At 39.0% G+C, this 26,538-nt stretch overlaps 1 protein-coding gene across 9 annotated transcripts in view; it reads right to left on the bottom strand.

The window, feature by feature from the left end:
* Positions 1-26,538, bottom strand: part of Pag1 (phosphoprotein membrane anchor with glycosphingolipid microdomains 1) — a 136,291-nt gene that overhangs the window by 89,856 nt on the left and 19,897 nt on the right. For 6 of the 9 annotated variants that reach the window (XR_005737815.2, XR_002485172.3, XR_005737816.2 and 3 more), the window contains exon 2: positions 1,370-1,439. The exons of 1 other annotated variant lie outside the window; for it this stretch is intronic. The gene's annotated coding sequence lies outside the window, so the exon portion shown is untranslated. 2 more of the 9 variants (XM_021733736.3, XM_040293911.2) reach the window with 2 other exon arrangements.

Genomic DNA, 26,538 nt, shown 5'->3' with positions numbered 1-26,538 from the left:
TAGCCAGAATGTTGGGGACAAGAGTATGACATAGCAGAGAGCAAAGTGGAAAGACAGGTTAAATAAAGGGAAAAAAAAAAAAAAGGTAGAAGAATATCTTTCTAGTGAAACTGTCAGGCAGGTACCAGAAACCCAGGAGGACAGTGAGCCCAGTCCTGAGGCATGGGATATATATTCTAAAATATATAGATTCTCAAGGTAGGTCTTAATTACCTTCTAACTGAAACATACTCTGCACTTCAGGCCACCACTAAAATGTGCAAGGCAAGCAGCTCTCATAGAAACAGAAGTGCAACAGAGAAAAACAATTCTTGTCAAACGTCTGAAGATCAGAGGAAGGCCTTGTGGAGTGTGGATAATCAAAGCTCTTAATGCACTGATTCTTGAGCCTAAGTTAACTAACAAAAGGCAGGCTGTCTTCCAGGATCTGTGGTTATATTTAGAACGATCCAGGCCTCAGAGAGAGACCAAAATGACCCCGAACTAGCTCCCTGCTCCCCTGAGGGGAAAGGGTTACTCTGGCATGAGAAAGAATTTCTCACCAAGTTAAAGGAAAGGTTTAATGAAGACAGTGGCCTATTTTACAAGGTTCCTTCTGTGAAGAGATGGGGAAATTCAGACCAGATGGACCCCTTCCTCTCTAGGCCATAAAGGAATTGGATAATGATGTATAATGGGTGTGGGTCAATCGGGCCACAGCACTGGAGGTTTCTAAATCTTTTAAATGGGGTGGGCATGGCACTTCAAAGTCCAGAATTCATTACAAAAATTGATGACCTTATAGTAAACTAATTGCTAAAATTAAAGATAGAATGCCTTTGGATCATCACTCATTTGGGTTGGATGATTTTTTTTTTCCTGAGTTCGATATTATTAACAGAAGATGGCCCCAAGGTCATTAAGGAATTTTTGATGCTAATAATGATAACAATGAACACAGTGTGATATTTTTTTTTGATGATGGTGGTGGTGGTGAAGGTGCTAGGTATTCTACTAACCTTCCCATTGTGCCCATGAGGCTACCAATTATCATTCTATCTCAAAGATAAGGGAAGAGATTGAGAGAGGGTACACATTCGTCCACCTTCACAGAAGCATTACAAAGTGGAGCCAGGGTTGTGCCTATCACCGATCACAAGAAAAAGATCATGTTGTAGAATCTCACCTGTTGATGTCTCTGTGGCAGAAGATTTATGGTGTTAAACTCAAAATGGACTAGCTCACGCCTTGAGGTTTTTCAGCTTGGAAGCTATATCTGCAGACACACAACTCAGTCCCCAAATAAACAACTGCTGCCTGTACACAAAGTTAAGCCAGAAGCCAACTTGGATAATCAATAGTTCAGACAATAACGTAGATAAATTAGTACCTTGAAATCACCCTTTCCCAGCTCCAAAGTTGTGCGCAACTGTTGAAATAAGAGAAGGACTTCTTGCATTCTGGAGAGGAAACATAAAAGGAAACAATTTCAAAATTCTATACTGGATTAAACCTGCAAAAGCTAATAAGATAATTATCTTTTCATTTACTTATTTAAGTTTTGGGGTAATAAAGAAAACAACTGACAACTGTAACCTTTAATATTTTAATACTATATAAGAAAAGTGTTCAAAGGCAAAAGTTAAAACTTGCTCTTAAAATATGCAGACATATGTAGTATTCTACATTTTATGTATGTAGGAGTGTAAAAACAAAGGTGTTCAAACAGGTGGTCATTAATTATGCAGATGCTTCGTCTTCTCATTGTCCCCTTCTACCTCTTTCTTAGATTCTGATAGTCACCATGAGTTGTCAGGGCTGCAACCACAGACCTCACATGTGGATGCCTCGAGATGTGTAAGGAACTATGGAAGCCAACAAAAAAGAAATGGCTGCATGCCTAGGAGGATGATGGCCTTGTCAGAAAAGACAGGGTGCGACAAACTGGCACAGAACCAGGAGGTGATGGTTAGAACAGATCTAGCCACATTATCCTACGCCTTCGTCTTGAAATATACTGTATTTCTAACATGGTTCCTTGTGCTTAAAAATAAAATTATATCACTTATAAAGATCACTTCTTCCAAGAGTAGGTGCGATTCAAGTTTGGGAATGTAATCTTGAATCTAAAATTCTGCTTTTACACAACTGTGGCTCTGAAGCCATCATCGATGTGCCTTGGAGAAGTAACCAGCATGGAGAGTGAAGGAGCGAGCAACCCAGCGTCTGGGGTGAAATTTCTGAGAAGGGACGGCCACTGAGGTAAACCAATGTCTCTCCCCATTCCTGCTTTTCTGACCCCCTTCTTTTTCTGGCAATGTTTAAAAAGGGAAAACAAAGAGCTATCTCTTAGAAAGAAATGACAGGGAAAGCAATGCTAGATGACCACAGAGAAGCAGTACAGTGGATGACAAGCGAGGCCGGTGGCCCTTGTGAGCTACTCAAGTCAGAATCTGGTGATCAGCAAGACAGGAGCTCCCAAAGCCTAACAGTCACACACTCTACCCCTGAGGGCCAAGAGCCCTTGGATGTAGTCACTGACTGAGAGGCAGAAGGTGAGACGGTGCACCCAGGAGAGGCAAGAAAGAAGTCAAGTTTTGCTTTTGCAAAAGGCTGCCTGCAGCAGCAAAGGGCAGGGGAAATTCTCTGCTCTTGGCCTTTTGCTGGGAAAATTCCCACCTGAATAGCTCAGCATTGCAGCTCAGTGACACTGTGGGTTCTGGAAGGCTTCCACACCAGCCTTTAGGAAAAAAACTCATCATTTATCAAGCCAGGAAGGTAAACTGCAAGCTCTAAACTACTTCATCAGAATGGCACCTGTTCAAAAGTCGAGCAGTAACAGCTGTGAGACGCTGCTGGTGGTGTTTAGAGTACAGCTAAAGCTGTTTCGTGAACATTGACAAACCTTCTTTCACACTATGTACACAGGCATGCAAAGGTAATGATGATAAGGCTCCATTTGGGAGACCCCATTATAAATAGGGACACACATGTAATAACAGAACTATATCTAGGTTGTGAACCCAGTACAGAAAAGAATGTGATATCTTTCTTCTGGAGGACCCATATGTAAAGCCCCGGGGATAAAAACCAAGCACCCTGGCAGCTTTCCTGTCTACCTGTGGCACCTGCTGTCTGTCCTCTCTCAGTCTCCTCGTCCTCCCTACCCTGAGATCCTCAGCCTCTGCCACATTGGTATTTTTTTAAATAAAAAAAAAATCACATCCAAGGATATGAAAAATTGTGCTCCATATGTGTAATATGAATTGTAATGCATTCTGCTGCCATATGTAACAAATTAGAATTTAAAAATTTAAAAAAAGAAATCAAATAACTAATAAAAAATGAATATATAATAAGGTTTTTAAGTGAGAAACTGTAGTGTGCTTTTAATGAGTGGGTAGATCTTGTAGCTGGCAAGAGGGGCCTGGGGTTTTTCTCAACCTCTTGTCCCAACTATGTCCCTCGTCTGTCACATCCTACTTAATACTCTCCTTTAGAATCTAGTGAAGAAATAAACTGTAAGCAGTGTAAAGTTTATGCTCTAAAACACAGATTTTTGACCACTGCCCTGCTTGTATTTGTGGCTGGATAATTTTTGTTTCGAGGGAGTAATAAGCTGTGACAACCAAAAATGTCTGCAGACTTTGACAAATGTCCTGAGGGGCAAAATCACCCCCATGTTAAGCAAATCACTAGTCTAAAATGAATAATAGTGTATTAAAACACAATATTTATATCTTAATTTCCATATTATACTGACAGACAGTATGGGTGGGGCCCATTAGAAAGGGCACAAATGGGACAGGGTGGTACGTGCATTGAGCGCCTACTGTGTTCTCAGCCCCACGTGAGTTCAGCCATTTTGTTTAATATTCACAAAAACCCTGTGTCTCCCCCTGAAAAGAGAGTTTGCTCAAAACCTTGAGAGGCAATGAGTTAGGGTATGCTGAGGATGCTACGAAATGCAGAACTCTTGAGAATGAACTAAAAATAAATCTGCTAGAACTTCACAGAGACACCGGTACACCTTTGCTTCATCTTCAGCAGACAACACCCAACTTCTTGTCCTCAAGACAGACCAGCACCACAGGTTGTCATGGCAAATGTCCAGATTAGGCTATTTCACCACCAACTAAAAGCCACCGTGATTGTTATCATAATGGAGTTTTCATTCATGGAGTCGGAGGAGTGGCTGAAATATCTCTTCTCCTAAAATCACAACAAATCAGGGATATTTTGCTTATGGAATCGCTATGAAATGCTAACTGGTTACAGTTCTTTGCCAGGGTCCTAGGGGACCATAACCGTGCTCTGGAGTCCAGTACAGCATGGGTTGGTTAAATCCTGGCTTAAACTAGAGGTGTCTCTGAGTGTATTTACTGAGACAAGGGACAGGGATTCTTGGATGAAATCTGATGTTGTCATTTTCTCTTCTCATCTCTGAAGGGCCTGGTATGCTCAACTATCTCTATTAAATTCAGCATAGGAAAGTCCAAAAACGTCCCCAAACGGGGATCATTCCTAGCCCTGTCTATTCAAAATCTCAACTACCTCTTTTTAAATACATATGTTAGTGTGCATTTTTCCCCCAGTTGACTTTTTCTAATTCTAATATAATCACACCTCTCATTCTAATATCTATTTAAATACCCTCAGGAGTGTGTCTCCTGGTGCCAGTTACAATTCTAGGTGGGGTTTTGTTCTTGACCAAGCACTCATGGAGCTTTCTAGAAGAGGGGAAGGCAAGCTAACCGTCTTGCAGACCTACTGTAATACCCACTGAAGAAAACTACTGAAGCCAGCATGGAGCTGGGGCTTCCCAACGGGTGGGACTACGTTAAGTGGAGGAGTCAGAAAGACATCATTAAGAGAATGCTGGGCGGCCAGAGGCCTGAAGAGCCAGGGGTTGGGGATGGTGGAACACAGGCCATGTGTCCAGGATGACAGTGCTACTCATGGAGCCAGAACAAGCCCAGTGCTTCTGGAGACACCAAGGAAAGGACCTGGCCCCATGACACACACAAAGATATGGGGGTAGATCCAGGAGAGGCTATGGAATAAGTTCTTTTCTAAGTCATGTCACAAAAAAGAATGGGAAACAAGGTTATCAGCTGACATGCAGATGGAGAAAGGGGCATTTAAGGTTTGGAGAGGAGCATGAAATCCTCTGGGAGAGAGCAGGAGTGAGTGGACAAGGGGACCAGCAGCCTTGGGGCCCACTGGGCTGGAAGTGAGACCGGCTAGCCTAGTGGGTTGTGCTGTCCTCAGCCTTTTACCAGCAGAGGTGAGGACATGGAGTGGGGAGGGAAGTGGGATCTACAGGTTTTTCCAGGTGAGTACAATGAGTAAGAGAAAGAAGCAAAGAACTTAAGGGTGGTTACAAAGGAGTGATCATGAGGAGATGGTGTAATCTAAGCTGGGTAAGCAGGAAAGAGCTAGAGGGAGTGTTGTCAGTAAGAGTGAGAAGGATCAATGGATTGTGAGTACTGATGGAGTTAAGGTACAGGGGACAGAAAGACAGCGGGTGTTGAACAGAGAAAGGGATGCATGGGGAGAGAGTAGATTAGATACTTGCTACTCCAAGTATGGTTCCTGGACTAGTAGATTCTGCAATATTGGGTCTTATTAGAAATGCAAAACTGTGATTTCTTATTTTGCATCTCTGACCACATATCGGACCTATGGAATCAGAATCTTCATTTGAACAAGATCCCCAGGTGATTGCCCAATAAATATGGGAATGAACATACACAATAACATGGGGGAAGAACTGGCATAAGCCACTGTTGCAGCTGAGCCAAGCTTTGTCTCCACTCACATGGAAGCCATAGATGCTTTGTCAGAGGTGCTGGTGGACAGGTTTTTGAGGCTAGGGCCTTTCCTAGGGCCTATTTCCCATATTGTAGGCTCCACTTGAAGCAGCTTACTTTGGATTCTTGAGTTTCTATCCAGCTGTTCCACACCCTTGTTCTGCCAGTCTTGTATCCTTAAAATATAGCTGACAGGCTTCAGATTTCATTTACCAAGAAATGCTGCCCTGTGGCTTCTCTCCCTGTTCTTACTTCCTGAGACCAAGTTCCAGATAACCCCCCTCTATTCTCATTTGCATGTGAGGGGGCAACCAGATACTCAGGGTCCTCAATCTGGCCTTCACAATCCCATATGTCCACAGATCTATTATGAGACACTACTGCAAAATACATACTATTGCCATTTGTGGCTTTTTAAAAGCTTAGCTTCCTGTTTTAATTATTCACACTCAAGCACCTCGAGAAAAGAAATCACAGTTTTGCATCTTCTTTACTATGAGTAGACTGTCTTCGTGCTTTATAGTTAATTTTATTTAAAAAAAAAAAGGAAGACAACATCTGTATGCTACATTACAAAACTAAAGATGAAATGGAGCCTAATTAACGAAGGCTTTGTCTCCATAGCAGCTTTATTCCTAATAAACAGAGTGTGACATTTCATTAACCCAGAGACAACCTCCTGTACAAAGACATGAATACGAAGTAACATAAAAATACTAAATTTAGAATTGCTAACTCTTTTTTTTTCCATGACAGATGATCCTGATGCTGTCATATATACCCGTTTTATTATGATTACTGATAAAACTATTTGCAGACACTGTGCTACACACTCTATACATTCTCATCTCTTCTAAAGCTTATAAGACTTCCATAGGATCCACACAATTGTCATCATGCTTGTCCCATAGTTAGGGAATCTGAGGCTCAGAAAAGCTGAATTACCACAGTCAATGAGTGGTAGAGACAAGTTTTGCACCCAGGTGTATCTGATTCCACAGTGGTTCCTAACACAAATCAGAGCTATAGCCTAAGAGCAGCATTTCCTCTATATCTTTGTATCCCTGAGCACACACATGGTCACTATTAAATACTATCAAAAAGGTTTAAACCACGGGTCTCTAGTCGCATCATTAGCAAATATTTGATTCAGAAACTCCTGACTAAATATGAACATTTGCTAGATCTGTGTTAATTCTTTTTTTTCTTTTTTTTTTAGTTTTATTGATTTTATTTTTTAATACATGGCAGCAGAATGCATTACAATTCTTATTACACATATAGAGTACAATTTTTCATATGTGATAATTCTTTTAGCTCTTACTGAGTTAGAACAAATAAATAAGTGAACCATCCTAGCATCACTCTGCTAACCAGAGTTAAGGTTATAACAAACTGGCTTATCATCCGCAAATACCTGAATATAGTCAGGCCTGGCAGGTGAGTGGCCTGGCCTTTGGGAACAGAATTCGTTCTGCTTTCAGGAGAACATGCTGGCAATGGCCACTCTAGTCTGTCCTTGTCCAAAGTAGCCAAGTCCTTGGATCAGTTAAGCCAATGAAAGCACATACAAATGAAAGAGAACTGAATTCTAATCTTCGTGTGTGAGTTAATTACCATGAAGAATTTGGACACACCAATTTCCCCTTCTGCATCATCAAACAGCCTAGGAATCAGAGATAACCACATCCAGCTCTCCCTCCTTTGCTTCCAAGGGTAGAAGGAGGGTGACTGATGACCCTAGATCCTCGGGTAGGAAATGTTGCCATTAATTTAGTGACCCTTTGTGCTGCCCAACACAAAGTCAGGCCAAGACACCTGCACATGGATGGGGTTAGGCATGTAGGGCTGATAAAATTTTCTTTTGAAGTTAATGAACTCAAATTCAATCAAACAACAACAAAAAGCAGCCTCAAAACTGACCTTGCCACTCCTAACCTCTGTCTATAACAGAAAAAGCAACCTCTTGTTTTTTTGTAAAAATTATAGGTTGTCTCTTTAGTTTCCCAGATTTGAAAAGGAACAAAAGTTGTACAAAAACAAGCATCCTGAAGGCCCATGCTGAATATTTTAATGTATTTATATGTGGACGAACCTTTACCACTCAATGTCTATTATTGCCTCAATATTTATTACTGTTTCTACATATTTCTTAGATTGTCAAGTCTGATAAGGCAGGGACCAAATATATTTAGTTCTTTTTTGTAAAGCATGTAAAACTGTTATGCATAATTAGGCACTTAAGGGGTTTTTGATGAAGATGGTTGTGAAGAATGAGAACAGTTAATACCATGGCAGGCATGTTGTGTGAAACCCTCCTGTCTTTTCTGAAATGTCAGATGATCACACTGTCATAGAATTGTAGAGTTAATGGAAGCTTGAGTCTGATAATGTTGTGGAATTTGCTAAGCAAAATATATTCTTTTTGTTTGTTTGTTTTTACTCTTAAAATTATTTTTTTAATTATTAGTTGTTCAAAACATTACAAAGCTCTTGAAATATCATATTTCATACATTTGATTCAACTGGGTTATGAACTCCCATTTTTACCCCAAATACAGATTGCAGAATCACATCAGTTACACATCCACATTTTTACATAATGCCATATTAGTGACTGTTGTATTCTGCTACCTTTCCTATCCCCTACTATCCCCCTCCCCTCCCCTCCCATTTTCCCTCTCTACCCCGTCTACTGTAATTCATTTCTCTCCTTGTTTATTTTCCCATTCCCCTCACAACCTCTTATATGTAATTTTGTATAACAATGAGGGTCTCCCTCCATTTCCATGCAATTTCCCTTTTCTCTCCCTTTCCCTCCCATCTCATGTCTCTGTTTAATGTTAATCTTTTCCTCCTGCTCTTCCTCCCTGCTCCGTTCTTATTCTGAGGATCAGCAGCAGTTGCAGCAGTAGCACCAAGAGGTCTTTAGAAAGGCAGACTCCAGGCCCCACTCTGGGCTTACCATGTCAGAAGCTGCAATTTTACAAGACTCCCAGGTAATTTCTATGCACACTAGAGTATCAGAAGCAGTGACTACAGCATCATGGAGCCCAAAGGCTTCATTTTACAGCTGAGGAAGTATCAGACCCAGGCAGGCTGAGTGACTTGTGAGGGGTCATACAACCTGACCTGTGACTTGTACATCTAGATTCCAACCTTCTATAACCCTTACTGTTTCAGGAATATCTTCCTTACATTACTCTCTGTGGGGCTCTAGGAGCTAAACTGCAAATAAGTAACAGTCAACGCCCTGCAGGGAACACCGCCACACTGAGTGATCTACAAAGATCCTTTTTCTTTCAATGTTCTGAATACATTTACAAGATGCTGAAAATAGCAATCTAGATACCTATTTTATAGAAGTAGGCTTGCTCACCACATGCTGCCAGAGAGAGCGACTGCGCTGATGGCATGTGGGACTAGTTGAGCTGTGGATCTTCACATTTTTGCAGGTGCCAGGTCCATCAATGCCAGCCAAAGCTGCTGTTCTTCTCTGATCTCCAGTTTCCTATTTCATTAGATGCTCCTAAGTCCTGGCTTACCCGTGGCTCTGTCCTGGAGTTTTAGAGCTCAGACAAATGAATATGATTCAAACATTCAAGAGTATGTGGTTCCAGAAGAAAAAAAAAAAAAAGAACCACTTAAAAACTGTTTAAAACTTCTTAGGGTTGTCACTGATAGGCTAGGTTTCAATGCATCTTTCAAACCAGTTTCTGCCATACCTTGCCAAGTCTGGCCATTACATACTTTCTGTATAACAGATTTGGAGCCATCTAATATCTAACTGGGAGAATATTATTATGGGTATTTCCTCATACACTTCATCCATAAAGAGTAGTTAGTAAAGTCTGTTCAATAACATTCAAATTCCATCACTGCAATGTTTTCCAAGGCTGAAAGGGACCCACACGCACTTTCATCATTCAGTGTAGTAGGCATCTGTTTTCCTTCCCATTTGCAGACCAACTGGCACCCCCCAAACATATGGTGGCTTTTCTGGGGAAAAAAAAATATTCATTTCTCCAGGTGTGAAAAGATTGGCTATGCTTTTGTCCAGAACTAATGTTTGGGTTTTTTTCCTTCATATTTAGAAGTCAGAAAGAAATTTTTTAGAAATATAAGAAATGCACTGCACTAAAGAAGGTACGGCTTAAAAACACAAAAGAGCACTTTTACACAGTTGGTGGGACTGTAAATTAGTACAACCACAACGGAAACCAGTATGGAGGTTTTTCAAAAGACTAGGCATGGAACCACTCTATTGCCCAGCTATATGACTTCTTGGTATTTACCCTAAAGAATAAAGAGATCCTATTAGAGTGATACATGCATACCCATGTCTACAGTGGCACAATTCGAAATAGCCAAACTATGAAACCTGCCTAAGTATCCATCAATGAATGAATGGATAAAGGAAACGTGGCATGTATACACAATGGAATTTTATTCAGCCATAAAGAAAAATGAAATTATAGCATTTGCAGGGAAATGGATGGAACTAGAGACCATCATATTAAGCGAAATAAGTCAAACTCTGAAGGTTAAGGGATGCATGTTTTCTCTCACATGTGGAAGCTAGAGAGTAAAGGAACACAAAGGTGGAGTTGGATCTCCTAAAAATCAAAGAGAGATCAGTAGAGGAAAGGGACCAAGAGGTGGGAGGAGGGGAGGGGGAGTGCGGGGGAGTGACTTGGTCAATTTATATTGTTATATTGTGTGCATGTGTGAATACGTAACAACAAATCCCATCAATGTGTACTCCCATAAGCATCAATAAAAAATGTGGAAAAGAAGAAAAAGACACAAGAGAGTAAGCGAATCAATCATAAAGATTTGAAGGAAGGATTTGGAAAGGATACTGAAACTTTGTCAGACACAGAAAAGACTGACCTATGTCACTTCCTAAATAAACACTGAGAGAGACCACCATATGGAAGAGAGAAAGGGGACAGGTTTACTTAAAAGCTCTCTCCTTGGCCTCCAGGAAATAGCCTCACAGAAGAACACCATCCCTTGATTTGGGGCAAAGTACTCTTTGGAGTACAGACAGCTGAACTGCATGTCCCATGGAACCTGTCATGAATTGGCTCAAGTATCAGGTTTTAGGAAAACTTCACTTCATTTTTAGTGTTAAGTCAGTATATTAAGCACTCAGAATAGGACCCCAAATATGATATGTGGAATGTAAAATCTAACAGTACTAGGCTCAAGTCCCCAAGTTCCCCCAAAGCAACAACTGAATGAGACTCTCTACCCTCTGTCCCTGGAGATGAGGCATGAGCTGTTTGCCTCAGTCCTCACCACTCCATACTGTCTCTCAGACATTCCAGCCAACTGCCAGATGCTTTTATCATTGCTGAGCACTGCTGTTTTCCTTAGAGCCAAAGGAAAAGGATATAGTTTTACCTCCCCTTCTGTGAGGGTGCTTTGAGATCTCCTGGCTCAATTCACTCATATACGAGTTGCGACTCTTGCCCTGGATACTATCAACCTGTTACATCCACTGGAACCATGACCTCTTCCCCTTCCCTACCTGCCCAATGTAAGGTCATTCTTTAAAGCTTATGTAGGCTTTCTGAGCCCTTTGTTCAGAAACTATTGCTTTATTATTATGCATATAAAATTTAAAACTATTTTCTGCACCTCAGATCATTTTAGACCAGTGGTAGAATCTGCTGATCTTCCTCCTCACAATTTTAAGCCTTCCAGTACTGAATTCCAGCCCAAATTACCACTGCCCCCTACCCTGGGGAGGGAGTCTGCTGGAGAGGAAGATGGAGAAGAAGGGGGACAAGATACAGGAACATGGATGGAACTAGAGGTGGGAGGTGGGGGGGAGGGGCTTTGCCTTTCTCGTGTTGCTTTCCCATCCCCACAGGACCTAATACAGATATGGAGTTCAGTAGTAAGAGAAGACCAGAAAAGGTGTTTCACTTTTGCTTTGGTCAGCTTTTTCACCACAAGAATGATTTTAGAGGAGGAAAAGTTTATTTGGTGCTCACAGTTTCAGAGGTCTCAGCCCATAGATGGCTGACTCGATAGTTCTGGGCCTGAGAAGAGGCAGACCATCACGGTAGGTAGAAGAGTGTGGAGGAGGAAAGCTGCTCAGGACATGACCACCAGGAAGTAGGGAGAGAGGGAGAAAGAGCTCTATCACCAGGGAGGAAATATAAACCTCAAAGGCATGCCTCCAGGGACCCACCTCTTCCAGCCACTCCCCACTTGTCTACATGTACCACCAAGGTTAATCCACACAAGTGGATTAATCCACTTACAGTTCTCATAAACCAATGATTTAACCTCTGAAAATTCTTGTGCTGTCTGTCTGACACATGAGCTTTTAGGGGACACCTCATATTTAAACCACATCAACTTTTTTTCCTGATACTTCTGAAACTCTCCTCCTCAGCTGCCATTCTATAGCCCATAAAGAAGCTGGTGGATGTGACAGAGGGGGGTCAAAGAAGGGGGCTGCAGCAAGGTAAAGAGAATGAAATAGCCTCACCTTTGCTGCTCAGGACCTCCTAACCCCTGGGGCAGACGAAGTCAGCAGCTGTGGGAAGAGCCAGAAAGCAAAGATATTGGAGAAGGCGAATGCAGGTGAATGTCCTCACGCCTCCCTGTGACTGCTCACGGCTTCAAGCCTCCTTCACCCCCACGTCCTCTCAGTCCCTTGCTTCCCCTCAGCTATATGAATCGTTCTTCCCATCATTCACTCTCCTACCACATCCTGGAGTTGATTCAAGAGAGCACTGGCCGGGGGCTGCAAGCTCTTGGGGGTCAGGCTCCCCATCTTATTGCATTTGGGTATTCCTATGTCTGCTGTTCCCTGGCCTGTGGCAATCAAGCCTACATGAATGAAACTGGGCTAATACAAACCCTGGAATCAAAAATATTTTTCCTTATAGGAAGCGTCATTGCTATAAAAATGTCCAGAAAACTACTTGACATATATTATTAAGAAAAACAAAGAAGGTTTCTGATAGTTTATTTCCTTCAGATTTCTGGGTTCAAATTACTCACATATTATTTCTCATGTACCTGCTTATTAAAAAGATGTCTTTAAACATTTCTTGTAGAAATAGATAAAGCAATCATGAAATTCATATGGAAAAATAAAAGATCCAGAATAGCAAAAGCAATTCTAAGCAGGAAGTGTGAATCAGGCGGTATAGCGATACCAGAGCTCAAACTATACTACAGAGCAATAGTAACAAAAACAGCATGGTACTGGTACCAAAACAGGCGGGTGGACCAATGGTATAGAATAGAGGACACAGAGACTAATCCACAAAGCTACAACTATCTTATATTTGATAAAGGGGCTAAAAGCATGCAATGGAGGAAGGATAGCATCTTCAACAAATGGTGCTGGGAAAACTGGAAATCCATATGCAACAAAATGAAGCTGAACCCCTTTCTCTCACTATGCACAAAAGTTAACTCAAAATGGATCAAGGAGCTTGATATTAAATCAGAGACTCTGCGTCTGATAGAAGAAAAAGTTGGCTCCAATCTACATATTGTGGGGTCGGGCTCCAAATTCCTCAATAGGACACCCATAGCACAAGAGTTAAAAACAAGAATCAACAAATGGGACTTACTCAAACTAAAAAGTTTTTTCTCAGCAAGACAAACAATAAGAGAGGTAAATAGGGAGCCTACATCCTGGGAACAAATCTTTACTCCTCACACTTTAGATAGAGCCCTAATATCCAGAGTATACAAAGAACTCAAAAAATTAGACAATAAGATAACAAATAACCCAATCAACAAATGGGCCAAGGACCTGAACAGACACTTCTCAGAGGAGGACATACAATCAATCCACAAGTACATGAAAAAATGCTCACCATCTCTAGCAGTCAGAGAAATGCAAATCAAAACCACCCTAAGATACCATCTCACTCCAGTAAGATTGGCAGCCATTATGAAGTCAAACAACAACAAGTGCTGGCGAGGATGTGGGGGAAAGGGTACTCTTGTACATTGCTGGTGGGACTGCAAATTGGTGCGGCCAATTTGGAAAGCAGTATGGAGATTCCTGGGAAAGCTGGGAATGGAACCACCATTTGACCCAGCTATTGCCCTTCTCGGACTATTCCCTGAAGACCTTAAAAGAGTGTCCTACAGGGATACTGCCACATGGATGTTCATAGCAGCACAATTCACAATAGCTAGACTGTGGAACCAACCCAGATGCCCTTCAATAGATGAATGGATAAAAAAAAAATGTGGCATTTATACATCATGGAGTATTACGCAGCACTAAAAATGACAAAATCATGGAATTTGCAGGGAAATGAATGGCACTAGAGCAGATTATGCTAAGTGAAGCTAGCCAATCCCTCAAAAACAAATGCCAAATGTCTTCTTTGATATAAGGAGAGCAACTAAGAACAGAGCAGGGAGGAAGAGCAGGAGGAAAAGATTAACATTAAACAGAGACATGAGGTGGGAGGGAAAGGGAGAGAAAAGGGAAATTGCATGGAAATGGAAGGAGACCCTCATTGTTATACAAAATTATATATAAGAGGTTGTGAGGGGAATGGGAAAATAAACAAGGAGAGAAATGAATTACAGTAGATGGGGTAGAGAGAGAAGATGGGAGGGGAGGGGAGGGAGGATAGTAGAGGATAGGAAAGGTAGCAGAATACAACAGTCACTAATAGGGCATTATGTAAAAATGTGGATGTGTAACCGATGTGATTCTGCAATCTGTATTTGGGGTAAAAATGGGAGTTCATAACCCACTTGAATCTAATGTATGAAAGATGATATGTCAAGAGCTTTGTAATGTTGTGAACAACTAATAAAAAAAATTTAAAAAACAATTTTTTTGGGGGGGTGGGTACTGTGGATTGAACCCAGGGATACTTAACCACCACTGACATGCATCCCCAGGTTTTAGTTTTCATTTAGAGACAGGGTCTTGCTGAGTTGCTTAGGGCCTTGCTAAGTGGATGAGGCTAACTTGAACTTGTGATCCTCCTGCCTCAGCCTCTTGAGCCATTGGAATTATAGTTGTGTGCCACCATGCCTGGTATTAAACATTGAATATGTTTAATAAAATCAACTGAAGAAACATTAAAATTTAGTACTAATGATACTTTAAGATATCTAAAGAGAGCTGAGGTCAATCAATTTCACTGTACTTGGAAGGTTTTTCTTCTCTGGCTCTTAGGAAAGTAGGTTCTTCCTAATGTGTTTTTAAGTCATGAATATTATAAGTATTTTGGAAGTGAGCAGGTATTTGGATTTGGTGGACAAAGTGAGTCTGGAAAAGTATAGAAGGTTAAAAATAGGTTCTCCAAAGATACATCTGGAAACATGCATTACATTGGCAATGATCCCAAATGCAAAATCCCTGACTGTCAATCTTTATTCTTCCTTATTTTATCTTGATTTCCTCTCTGGCTCCTGACTCCTTACACTAAGATACATTGTGTTTCAGAATAAAAAGAATAATTGTATTTCAGAATAGAAAGAGCAATTGACAAAGAAGAAAAATAATTGTAGGAAGCAGAGCTGTTGCCACTTAGGAAAGAGGTTGCTTCTTACTGACCGTGGAGTACAAGCCTCTTCTATCCTTGCCCTGGGAGCCTTCCCTCCTATAATAGCAAACACCGAAGGCTGACAGCACAGCAGACCCGACTGTATGCACTTTTTGTAAGATAAGAATCCGATGGAGCAAATACCATTCCAGTTCCCATTTTGCAATGAGGAATCTGAAACCTTGAGAAATTAGTTATTTGCTCAGGCCACAAAGCTAACAGGGACAGAGGAAATGGGATGGAAAACTGAATATAAACAGTCTGGCTCCAGAGTAGAAATTCCTACCCTCTCGGCTTTTAGAGTTATTTTGCACCCATTCACGGATTTCCTTATCTTCTTTCTCACTTGCAAGTGCTTACAGTGGCACAGAAGCTAAGAAGTCACCCACCTGCTAGTCTAAGGGAAGTCTAAACCAGGACACAGATTTCTCAGCCTGCCCCTTTCCATGAGATTTCAGATTGGCCATTACAGATATGACAGAAGGACGGTGCAGCCTTCCCATTCTTGATTTTCCCACTCATTTCTGATCAGCTCAAATGCTAACATGAAAGCCAAATGGAACATGGAAGCCAAATAGGGAAGTCAAACAAGTAACACTTCTACACTAATCACACGGTCACCCTGGAAGGCCACCATATTCATGGAATCTTTCAATTCTGTGTCAATTCTTTCTCCTGACAGCTTCCTGTCATCTGGATCTTGATCAGACAAAAGTCACTCTTAACTGGAATTCAATACCCTGCAATATCATTATTGTTCTCAGACAACATTGATTCATTTGGGAGTTCAGGATCCAGCTTAATGGGTTCACTTCTGAATGTCTACTCTGTAACAAAAATGAGCCGAGTACTACAAAGTATATCAAAGTGCTACAAAGTACTACAAAGTGTGCATAATTCATTGATTTTTCCCTCATGGTAAAACCCTTAAAACCCTCCTGTGAAATTCTTTTCTTCCATTTCATATTTGGCTAACTATTTCAGATTGAGTACATGAAATTCAGGAAAGACTCTCAGATTTGGGCTCCATAGAGAGAGACCAATGTAAGGGAGGAGTGGCAGGCTTTGAGTCATAAAATAGAAAAGGTAGCTCGACCCAGTGTAGTTACCGCTGTAATTTCAGTGATTTGGGAGGCTGAGGGAGGAAGATCAAAAATTTGAGGCCAGCCTCAACAACCAAGAGAGACTCTGTCTCCAAGTAAAACATTAAAATAAGTATTTAAGTGAGTAAATAAATAAATGGGCTGGAAATGAGGCTCGGTGGTAAAACATTCCTGGGTTCAATACCCTGTACTGCAAAAAGCAATCCAAATTGAAAAGACTTCATTAGAAAACCAGATGTGAAAGAAATATTTCCACTTACTATGCATTTTACATGCCACGAAGCAAAATCAATTTATAAGCACCCCACTGAAAGTCTAGATAAGCTACTAGGAAGTCTTTAGCAAGGAAAGTCAAAGTAATTATGACAATGAAGAAAGCAACATAAGAAATGCTGAAGGAGACATCTATTTCGTGTATGCCTATTTTATCTTAGTGAACAGCTTCAGTGGATTGTAATTTCAGCCCCTCCAAATCTATGGGGGGCTTAAGTTCAACAACCGTTAAGTTCACTAATAATGGAGGTTTTCCAACAAAATAGCTTTAAGCCATTTATAACTAGCAAGAATACAACCATTCAAATTGCTAAGATGAAAAGTGGAACCTAAAAGCTTTCAGAAAGAAATATGGCTCCTACGTTAAAACAAAAATTAAAGCTTCCAATTTTTACTAAAGAAATCATAAAAGACACAAAAGCCTTCAAGGAAGCCGATTGGGCAGGCAGGAAGGGAAGAAGAACATGATCCCAATGGGGATAACAGCTTTCCCAGTGTCAAAGTCAAATGCTAAGAGGCTCAGGCTGTACCCTGTAGGAATGAAGTTGGCCAGGGGAGCTCAGTGTCATCTCAGAAGGTCTGTGATTTGATGGTGAGATAGGTACAAACATTTCCTTCTCTCCTACTTTAACAATGGTGTCAAGTGATAATGAAAAGCTGCTCGTGATTGGCTGCAGAATTTGGAAGACGGGAAGCTCAGCACTGCAGCAATCCTGCCTCATCTAAGAGCAGCTCCTAAGTATCTGTATCAAACTCTTGGTGGGGAATTTGGGAATGTGTACCCAGTGTTGGCAGATTTTTCTAATTTTGTCCTAAGAGAAGCAAGAAAACTGGATTTTTAGGATTATCTTACAATGTTTAAATCATGCCATTAATGTAAATTTTAAAATAATGCCCTACTACCAGCATTAAGTAGGCCCACAAAATATGCTTGAGGGTCTGTGTATTCCCTGCAATAAAATATCTATTCTATTTGCCCATTTTCTAATTGCACCATTTAAGAAAACGGTTTCTCGTTCCTTGCTGGTCACAGGATTTGCAGATATTTTCTCCCACTGTGTAACCTGCCTCTTCATGTGTATAACAGAGTCTCTTGCAAGGCCAAAAGAGGCCAAAATTTTCATGACATTCTATTTATCAATATTTTTAAATAGAAATAAAAGGAAATGTTTTGCTGGGTGTGGTGGCACACATCTGTTACATCAGCTACTTGGGAAATACAAGTTGAAGGTCAGTGAGGACAATTTGTACAACTGTCTCAGAATAAAATAAAAGGGGATGGAGATGTAGTTCAATGGGAAATGAACTACATGCACAAGGCCTTGAGTTCAATTTTCAGACACACACACACACACAAAAAAAAAAAAAAAAAAAAAAAAACCAAAGAAGTACTTTGTGTATCTTTGTCCAAAAAAGAACAGTTGGGTATCCTTGTGTGAATCTATTTCTGCACCTCTGTCAATACCACACAGTGTTGATTACTGTAGTTGTATAATGAGTCCTATAATTGAGCAGACTGATTCCTCCCACTTATTCTTCTTTTCCAAAATTGTTTAAGCTATCTTAGTTCTATATAACTTTTAGAATAATTTTGTGTGTGCCTATAAAAAAATCTTGCTGAGATTTTGAAATTTGTTAAACCAGTATGTTAACTTGGGAAGAATTAGCATCTTTACTATGTTGAGCCTTCTCATCCATGAAAACAGTATGCATCAGTGTTTTATAGCTTTCAATACACATGTCCCATTTTGTAAGATTTATATTTATGAATTTCTTTTATTTTTGCAGTTACTATAACTGGTACTGTATTTTAAAAATTTTCCCCCTTTAAATATTTTTCTTTTTTTAATCTTCTCTCTTCCCCCTCCACTTTTCTGCAGCACTGGGGATCAAACCCAGAGAGAGCTCTTCACCACTAAGCTACATCCCTAGTCCTTTTTACTTTTTAGTTGGAGGCAGGGTTTTGCTAAATTGCTGAGGATGGTCTGAAATTTATGATTGTTCTGTCTCATCATCCAGCATCACTGGGATTATAGGCATGTGCAACTACACCCAGCTAAATAGACTTAATTTTAAGCAGTTTTAGGTTCACAGCAAAATTGAACAGAAAGTAGAGCTTCCAAATACTCCTTGGCCTCCCCTCATATACTGCCCTCCTCCCCCATCAAACTCCTACATCTGATTGATACATTTGTTACAACTGATAAACCTCCACTGACACATAATCATTACCCAAAGTTGTCCTTACTAGGGTTTGTTCCTGGAACTGGTATTGTATTCTTAATTTGTTGTTTATTTACTCATTGCTAGTGTGTAAGAATGTTGCTGATTTACCAGGGTTCCTGAACTCACATGTTAGTTCTAAGAGTTATTCTGTAGATTCACTTAGATTTTCTACTGAGACAATCATGTTTTCTGTAAATAGGAACCGTTCTCCCCACCCACATTCTCTGTAATTTTTATTTCTTTTTCTTGCCTTATTGCACTGGATAGAACTTCTAGTGCTATACCCTTGTTCCCAGTCTGAGAAGGAAAGCATTCTATCTTCCACCACTAAGTAGCTATAAGTTTTTTTTTCAAATGCTCTTTATCAAGTTTTATTTTCTACTGGTTCTGTTTTTCACTTCTCTGCTTTCTTATGCCTTCCAGTGGGTAACTTAAATATTGTTTAGAATTCCATTTGGATTTATCTTTAATCATTTTAAGTGCATCTCCTTATTATAGGAGTGTAGCTTTTGTAGTGGTTGTTCTAGGTACTACATATAGATACAAAATTTATCACTGCCGTCAACACTATAACTTGGAGTGAAGTATAGAAATCTTACCTTTTCTTTATGTCCCTTTATCCCCTCTCTCTATATTTATCTTAACCATTTCTGCATATGTTTAGAACCACATCAGTTGTATTTTTTTTGTATCAACCATCAAATACAATTTTAAAAACTCAAGAAGAAGGGAAGTTTATTGTCTTAGCCACTCTGTTCACTCTTCCTTCCAGATCTTTTTCTTTTCTCTTTAGAGCACTTCCTTTAGCCATTCCTTTAGGAAGATCTACTGGTGACAAAAAAGAAAAAAAAAAGATTTTTTCCCCCTTCTGGTCTTGATTTCCTTTTCATTATTGAAGGATATTTTTACTGGATAAGGGATTCTGAGAAGACAGTGATTATAGTGGTTGACATATGCTAATTCCTTTTGATCTCCATAGTTTCAGATGGGAAATCTGCTGTCATTCAATTGTTTCCCCCACTGACCCACCTCATAAAGCATTTCCATTTCTTCTAAGACTTTTTGTATTTAGTATTCAGAAGTTTAAATAAGAAGTAACTTGGTGTGACTTTCTTTGGGTTCATCTTTCTGAAGTTGACTCAATGGATTAGTTTCCTTTTGCTGCTATAACAAATTACTACAAACTTGCTAGCTTAAAACATCTTATATGATTATCTTATAGATTTTAAGGTGAAAAGACCTTCTACATTCCATCTGGAAGCATTAGGGACAAATATATTTTCTTGACTTTTACTTTCTAGAGTCTCTGTGAAGATCTTGGCTTGTGACCTTGGGTCACACTGCCTTTTCTCCTTCTGCTTCCATTATCACATCTTCTCTGATCCTCCTGTCTTCTCCTCATAAGAACTCTTGCTATTGCAATGGGCCTACTCTCTTCATCTCAAAATATTTAAGTTAATTACCTTGGAAAGTCCCTATCATGTAAGGTAATGCATTCACAGGTTCTGGGGATCAGAATGTGGACATCTTTGGGGGGTAACATTATTAAGTCTAGTACATTCTACTTCTTGTATTTGTACATTTGTATTTTTTGCCAAATCTGTCAAGCTTCAATTATTTCAGCCCCTCTGTCTTCCTTTGCTTCTTATAGGACTCAAGTGACACAATGTTAGATTTTTAGTGTAGTCCCACAGGTCCCTGAGACCCTTTTCCCCCATTTCAATCTATTTTCCCTCTGTTGTTCAAACCAGATAATTTCTTTTCTTTCTTTCTTTCTTTCTTTCTTTCTTTCTTTCTTTCTTTCTTTCTTTCTTTCTTTCTTTTTATTTATTTATTTATTTTTGTGGTGCTGAGGATTGAATCCAGGGCCTTGTGCAGGAGAGGGAAGCACACTACCAACTGAGCTATATCCCCAGCCCCCAGGTAATTTCTATGGTTCTACTTTCCAATTCACTGATTCTTTCCTCTGTCTTTTCTATTAAGCTATTCAACCTATCCAACTGAGATTTTTATTTTGGTTACTGTATTTTTTCATTCTAGGATATCTACCAAGTTCTTCATATCTTCTATTTATTTGCTGGCTTTTTTGTGTGTATTTTTTCATTTATGTTCAGCAGCATGTTCATAATTATTCAACGAAGCATTTTTATGATGGCTGCTTTAAAATTTTTAGCAGATAATTCTAACATCTTTGTCATTTTGCCGTGTCTTCTATCGATTGCTTTTTTCTTTTTAATCCAGCTTGAGATCTTCCTGGTTCTTGGTGTAACAGGATTTTTTTTTCATTGACATCTGAATTTGGAGGTTATTAGGGTATGACTCTGAATCTTATTTAAACAACCTATTTTAATTGCCTTCCTCTGATGGCAACTCCAGCAAGGGAAGGGGGGAACTATGTTATTATTGCCAGGTCAGGGCAGAATCCAATTCCCCTCTACACCTCCGCTGATGTCTGAATGGGAGATTCTTTCTTACTGCCAGGCAGGGGTAGGAGTCTGGGTCTCCACTTTAGACCTCCACTGATACCTTCCTGCTTCTCATGAATGGTCCTCTGACATCACTCCAGTGGGAGAGGAAAAAGGCATCTCATTACTTCTGATAACTGGGAGGGAGGGTAGACATCCATGCTTCTCCTGTGGTCTTTGTTTCATGGGGTTGGAAGTGGAGGCTTTTGCTACTACTCATCAGAAATGAAAGTCTTGGCTCCCAGCTCAGCCATCTGTCACCATCCAGTGGGGAAAGGTGGGTTGCCTCCATTCAGCATTGAAGGAGTAGAAGTCTGAGTTCCAAATCAGCTTTTGCTGACAGAATTGGGGCCACATTTTTTTTTCTGTGATTTAAAGTGTACACAAGTATATATAAAATGTACACGAGGTCATAATATTACAGTTATTTTCCTTTAACAATAAACAGTAATAAGAGATGTGTAAATGTGAGTAACTTTCATGTTGATAAGGCACTTGAAAAGAATCTAAGAGTGTCTGTGAGTTACTCAGAGATGGTTGTTAGGCCTTTACTTAGAATAGTTCTGAGGAAATCAGGGCTCTGATTTTATGCTCCACATGCCAATTAGAAGCAAATGGCGATTCCTCAGGCTAGACACTAAATTCATCACATTATTGCTTAATGTAGCCATTTTCTCTTTTTTGGGGGGTGAACAGAAGGAAACTGCATGGTACAGTACTCAGTGAGATATAAAATAAGAATTAACAAGCCATTCTGGAGATTTAGCAAAATTGAGCTTCATCAACCAGCTTGACTCACAGCCAATCCAGCAAAAAGTACCCTAGAATGAAAATTTGTAGGGAAGTGACAAGTAACACAAAGAATTAACTCACAGAAGCATTAAAATCAGGAAATGTGCACTGTGTTTGATGGTCAAGACAACCCATAACTAAAATAAGAAGTGTCCATTCTGCACTCAATAAGTAAGCTCAAAACAGCCCAGTAGCCTACCATGAAATCTGCTTAGGAAGAAAATAGTCCATTACTAGTGCAGATACATTGGGGGGAGTTGTCCACCAGAGAGGAACACTTAGGCCTCTTCCAAGACTTATTTTCCCTTTATATATGATGAATATATGAAACATCTTTGCAGAGTAAGTCTGACAAAAAGTTCCATCTCGGGGCTGGGGTTATAGCCAGTTGGTAGAGTGCTTGCTTTGCATGCACAAGGCCCTGGGTTCAATCCCCAGCACTACCAAAAAAAAATTCTATCTCTAGCTTCTTGAGATCTGGAAGGATAATGCTGAATAAGTTTGAGTTTTGTTTGGATGGAATAAGTCTTTCATATTCAAAACTGAATTGTTAATACAGTCAAGTAAATCTTAGTACACAGTCAATATTTGAAGTTGTTGAATGTTTAACACTATAGCATGCATTTTGGTCTATTATGTCTTTTTGATTTATGGTCTTTTTTTAATAATTCTAATTCTTCCAGCAAGCAGATCACACTTTATATCTGGTTGGTTTATAGATGCTATTTAACAACAGAATTTTGCCTCATTTAAAAATGAATTTATACTGTAACTTAGAATTTACAGCTGGGAGTGCTATAGAAGTCATCAAGTTCATTCTCTTTATTTAAGACAGGACTCCGATAAAGAAGTTCAGGCCTAACAAGAGTAGTCCTTACTCTCACTTTTGGTGATGAAGAAACATACATGTGCTTGTGTTTAAATGTTTATTTTTATGCATATGTTTCTTTGTTTTTGCAGTGCCGGAAATCCAACTCAAGGTCTGCGCATGCTAGGCAAACACTCTATCTCTGAGCTATATACCCAAATCCTTACTTATTTTATTTCTATTTAACCTGCAATTCATATGTGCTAACTTAAGCCTACTTTCAAGTGTCTATATCTTATAGTTTGAGAACAAATCATTAGCATCTTTCCTTAAAATACCTGAATAATATTAAAAATAATAGAACAACTGGTTATTGCAATGTAATTATTAGGTCACAACTTACACTATGCATAAACATCAATTTCAGGTAAATTAAATACTTAAATGTAAAAGGTGAAACTGTAAAACCTTTAGAAGACAACATAGGAAGCCTCTTATGAGCTCAGCGTCAGAACAATATCTTAAGACACAATACTAGCTACAAGCACAGAATCCAATAAATTCAGCTACATTAAAGAGGTTCTTTGTGAACATAGTAAACAAATCACTGAATTGTACATTTTAAGAGTAAACTTCATGCTATGTGATTTGTTTTCTAATTAAGATATTACAGGTTGCGCAACCCTAATTCAGAAACCTGAAGTCCAAAATGCTCTGTCAGATGAAACTTTTTGAGCACCAATAGAACATAGTTCAGAGTAGGGATGCACAATTGGTAAAGTCTAGCAAAAATTCCAGAATCAAAAAAAAAAAACCCTGAAGTCTAAAACACTTCTGATCTCAAGCATTTTAGATAAGACTCAACTAGTACTAAAAAACAAAAACAAAAACAAAAAATCTCCCAAAAAGGCCATAAGAGAAAATATCTGAAACATATAACAGTGGTGGAATATATAAAAATTTCTAGAAATTGAAAAGAAAATATGCAAAAGCCCAAACAAAAAATAAGCAAAATATACAAACAAGCATTTCACGAGCTAGGAATCACAAATTGCCCATGACAGTAGAAAAAGATGCTCTGCATGATGGGTAATTGGGGAAATGTAAAATGAGGCCCATAATAAAGATACTATTTCTATCTATTAGACAAATAATTTAAAATACAATAATGTCAGGTTATGGTGTGAATGAGGTACGTTGGGAATGCTCACATACCATTTGTGGGACAATAAATTAATATATCATGTTAAGTTTCCTGTTGCCTGTCAAACTGATGATAAATGATTCAACTTTTTAGTATATACCTGAAATCACGGTTCAGCAAACCTAGGGTTCACAAGCAACAAATGATTTTTACATTTTTAAAGAGTTATTTAAAAAGAAGTAAAAGAAGAAGAAATATGTAACAGGGATCATATATTCACTGAAAAGCCCAAATATTTACTACATGGTGATTTATAAAAAAAGTTGGCTGACACTTATTTTTAGTCTATTTTTGCTTATCCTTAACACCATATACATAATAGAACAGAAAGAAAAAACCCAAATAACCATCAAAAGATTAAATAGATCAATTGTTGAATATTTATACAACAGAATTATATTCAGCAATGAAAATAAACTGTAGCTATAGCAATATACTGTATTTCAAAAATAGCTAAATAAAAGAATTGAGTCACAGGATATATGGTGCATGATTCCATTTGCATAAAGTTACTGAAGATGATCAGCTAATGCTTTGGGGATGTATGCATGGGTAGTGAAGCTAGTTATGCCTTGCAGTGCCACTGGGCACTGTGGATTTGTGGCAGTAGAACCTTTAGGTGGAGAGCCACACCAGTCCCCAAAGCTGATCAGGCACCCAGAGCTGGTTGTAATTTTAGGAACTTGGACAGTTACAGGAAAGGGAGGGCATTTTAAGTATCACTGGGCTCCTTCCTAATATATGTTAAATATCAATTTTAAAAAACACTGATTTAAATTGAAAGAAAACATTTACTGTTTCAAGATACTTTTATATTACCTAATTTCCTCAAGTTTGATCAAAAGTAACTCTTCAAAATCCATTATCTCAAAAGCCTCTGGGTGTGCTTCTTTGATTATGTATTATATACCAACTCCTTCCTACTAGGAGTTGAAGCCCTCTAAGTAATTTAAGTTTAAGAAAAAAAAATAGTAGACACAAATGTTGTAACAGTAGATCATTAAAATTACAACTGGATATCAATGCAATTTTTATGATTTTTAATACCCCAAAGTCCATTACCCTCCAAAAGAGTAACTCCTGGCACTAAAATAAGCTTCTTAATCATAATTAATAAAATTTTTTCACTTCTGATTTTTCCTCAAAAGCATATAATCCTATAACATGTTTATCCCTGTTATGGGCAAACAGCAAAATGACTATGATATATTTAGGTGTAAACAGAGAAAACAGAGACTTGGGAAAATAGTTGGAAAATGCTAAGAAAGAAAGTTGCTGGAAAATGCTAAGACTAAGAAAAAAGAGCCCAAATAAATATGCCTTGCCAAATTAATACAAACACATTTAAACAAATGACCTCTACCATGCATACATATTCAGAAAAAAAAAAAGCTAGCTTAACATGTCAATAGAAAGATCCAGAAATGCTAAATTCTAACAAGAGCAAAGGAAAGTTGTCACAGAAAATGTCACAATAAAAGGCTTTAAACAAATTGAACAAGTTCATTTGTCATCCTTAAAAAGTTATATGAGCAAAGAACAATTTCCTTCTTGGCAATAAATACTGGCCTATTTGTTTTTAGCTTCTTAAGAAAGCATTGTACCAAATTCTGATTGTTCACCCTTGTACTTCTACATGACAAATAATTTTTATAAGTGGAGATTTATCCGATTTTATCAAAAACTGTAAAAGAGCTGAGATTTCATCTAATTTGTAATCTAACAAGTTGACCTGCACATTTTCATGGATGCTGGAAGAAGACACAAGATTCCTGGATCTGAGACAAAGGAGGTAATTACTCACGGCATGGCAAAGAGTGTGAGTTTTATGTTCAGTCATTTCTGCTGTGCTGTGGAGAGACTGGGAATGCAGTGCAGGTGGTGTGCTTGCATCACACCTAAACAACCCTGAGTTTAGGAAAGCTGATTGCTTGTAATGGAGCCTTGCACTGTGGGGAGACATTATCTTTATTGCATTAGGGAGTAAATAAACGTATCCTTTGCTTTGGAAGGAAACACAATCTCTGTCTTCTAACAGCTGTTCACATGACAATATCCTTGAAAAGAGAGCTTGGAACAAAAAGATCACTACTGCTTCTTGCAAGACATGCAGAAACGTAAAGAGAACACGGAGAATGCCCCCCCTCCCAATATTCTCATTCTAAAGCCAAAGCAAATCTGTGAAGTCTTTTATTGAAATTGCTTTGTAGTTACTTATTAATTTGGAGAGGGACAGCATCTTTCCTATATTGAATCTCTCGATCTATGAAATAGTACCATCTTTCCATTTACCTAGTTATCTTATGTGATTCAATAGT

This window comes from Ictidomys tridecemlineatus, chromosome 7, assembly GCF_052094955.1.
Source record: "Ictidomys tridecemlineatus isolate mIctTri1 chromosome 7, mIctTri1.hap1, whole genome shotgun sequence".
In the NCBI taxonomy this organism is placed as follows: Eukaryota; Metazoa; Chordata; class Mammalia; order Rodentia; family Sciuridae; genus Ictidomys; species Ictidomys tridecemlineatus.
Note: the sequence above shows the minus strand (reverse complement) of the source record. Positions and strands in the feature narration are given on the sequence as shown.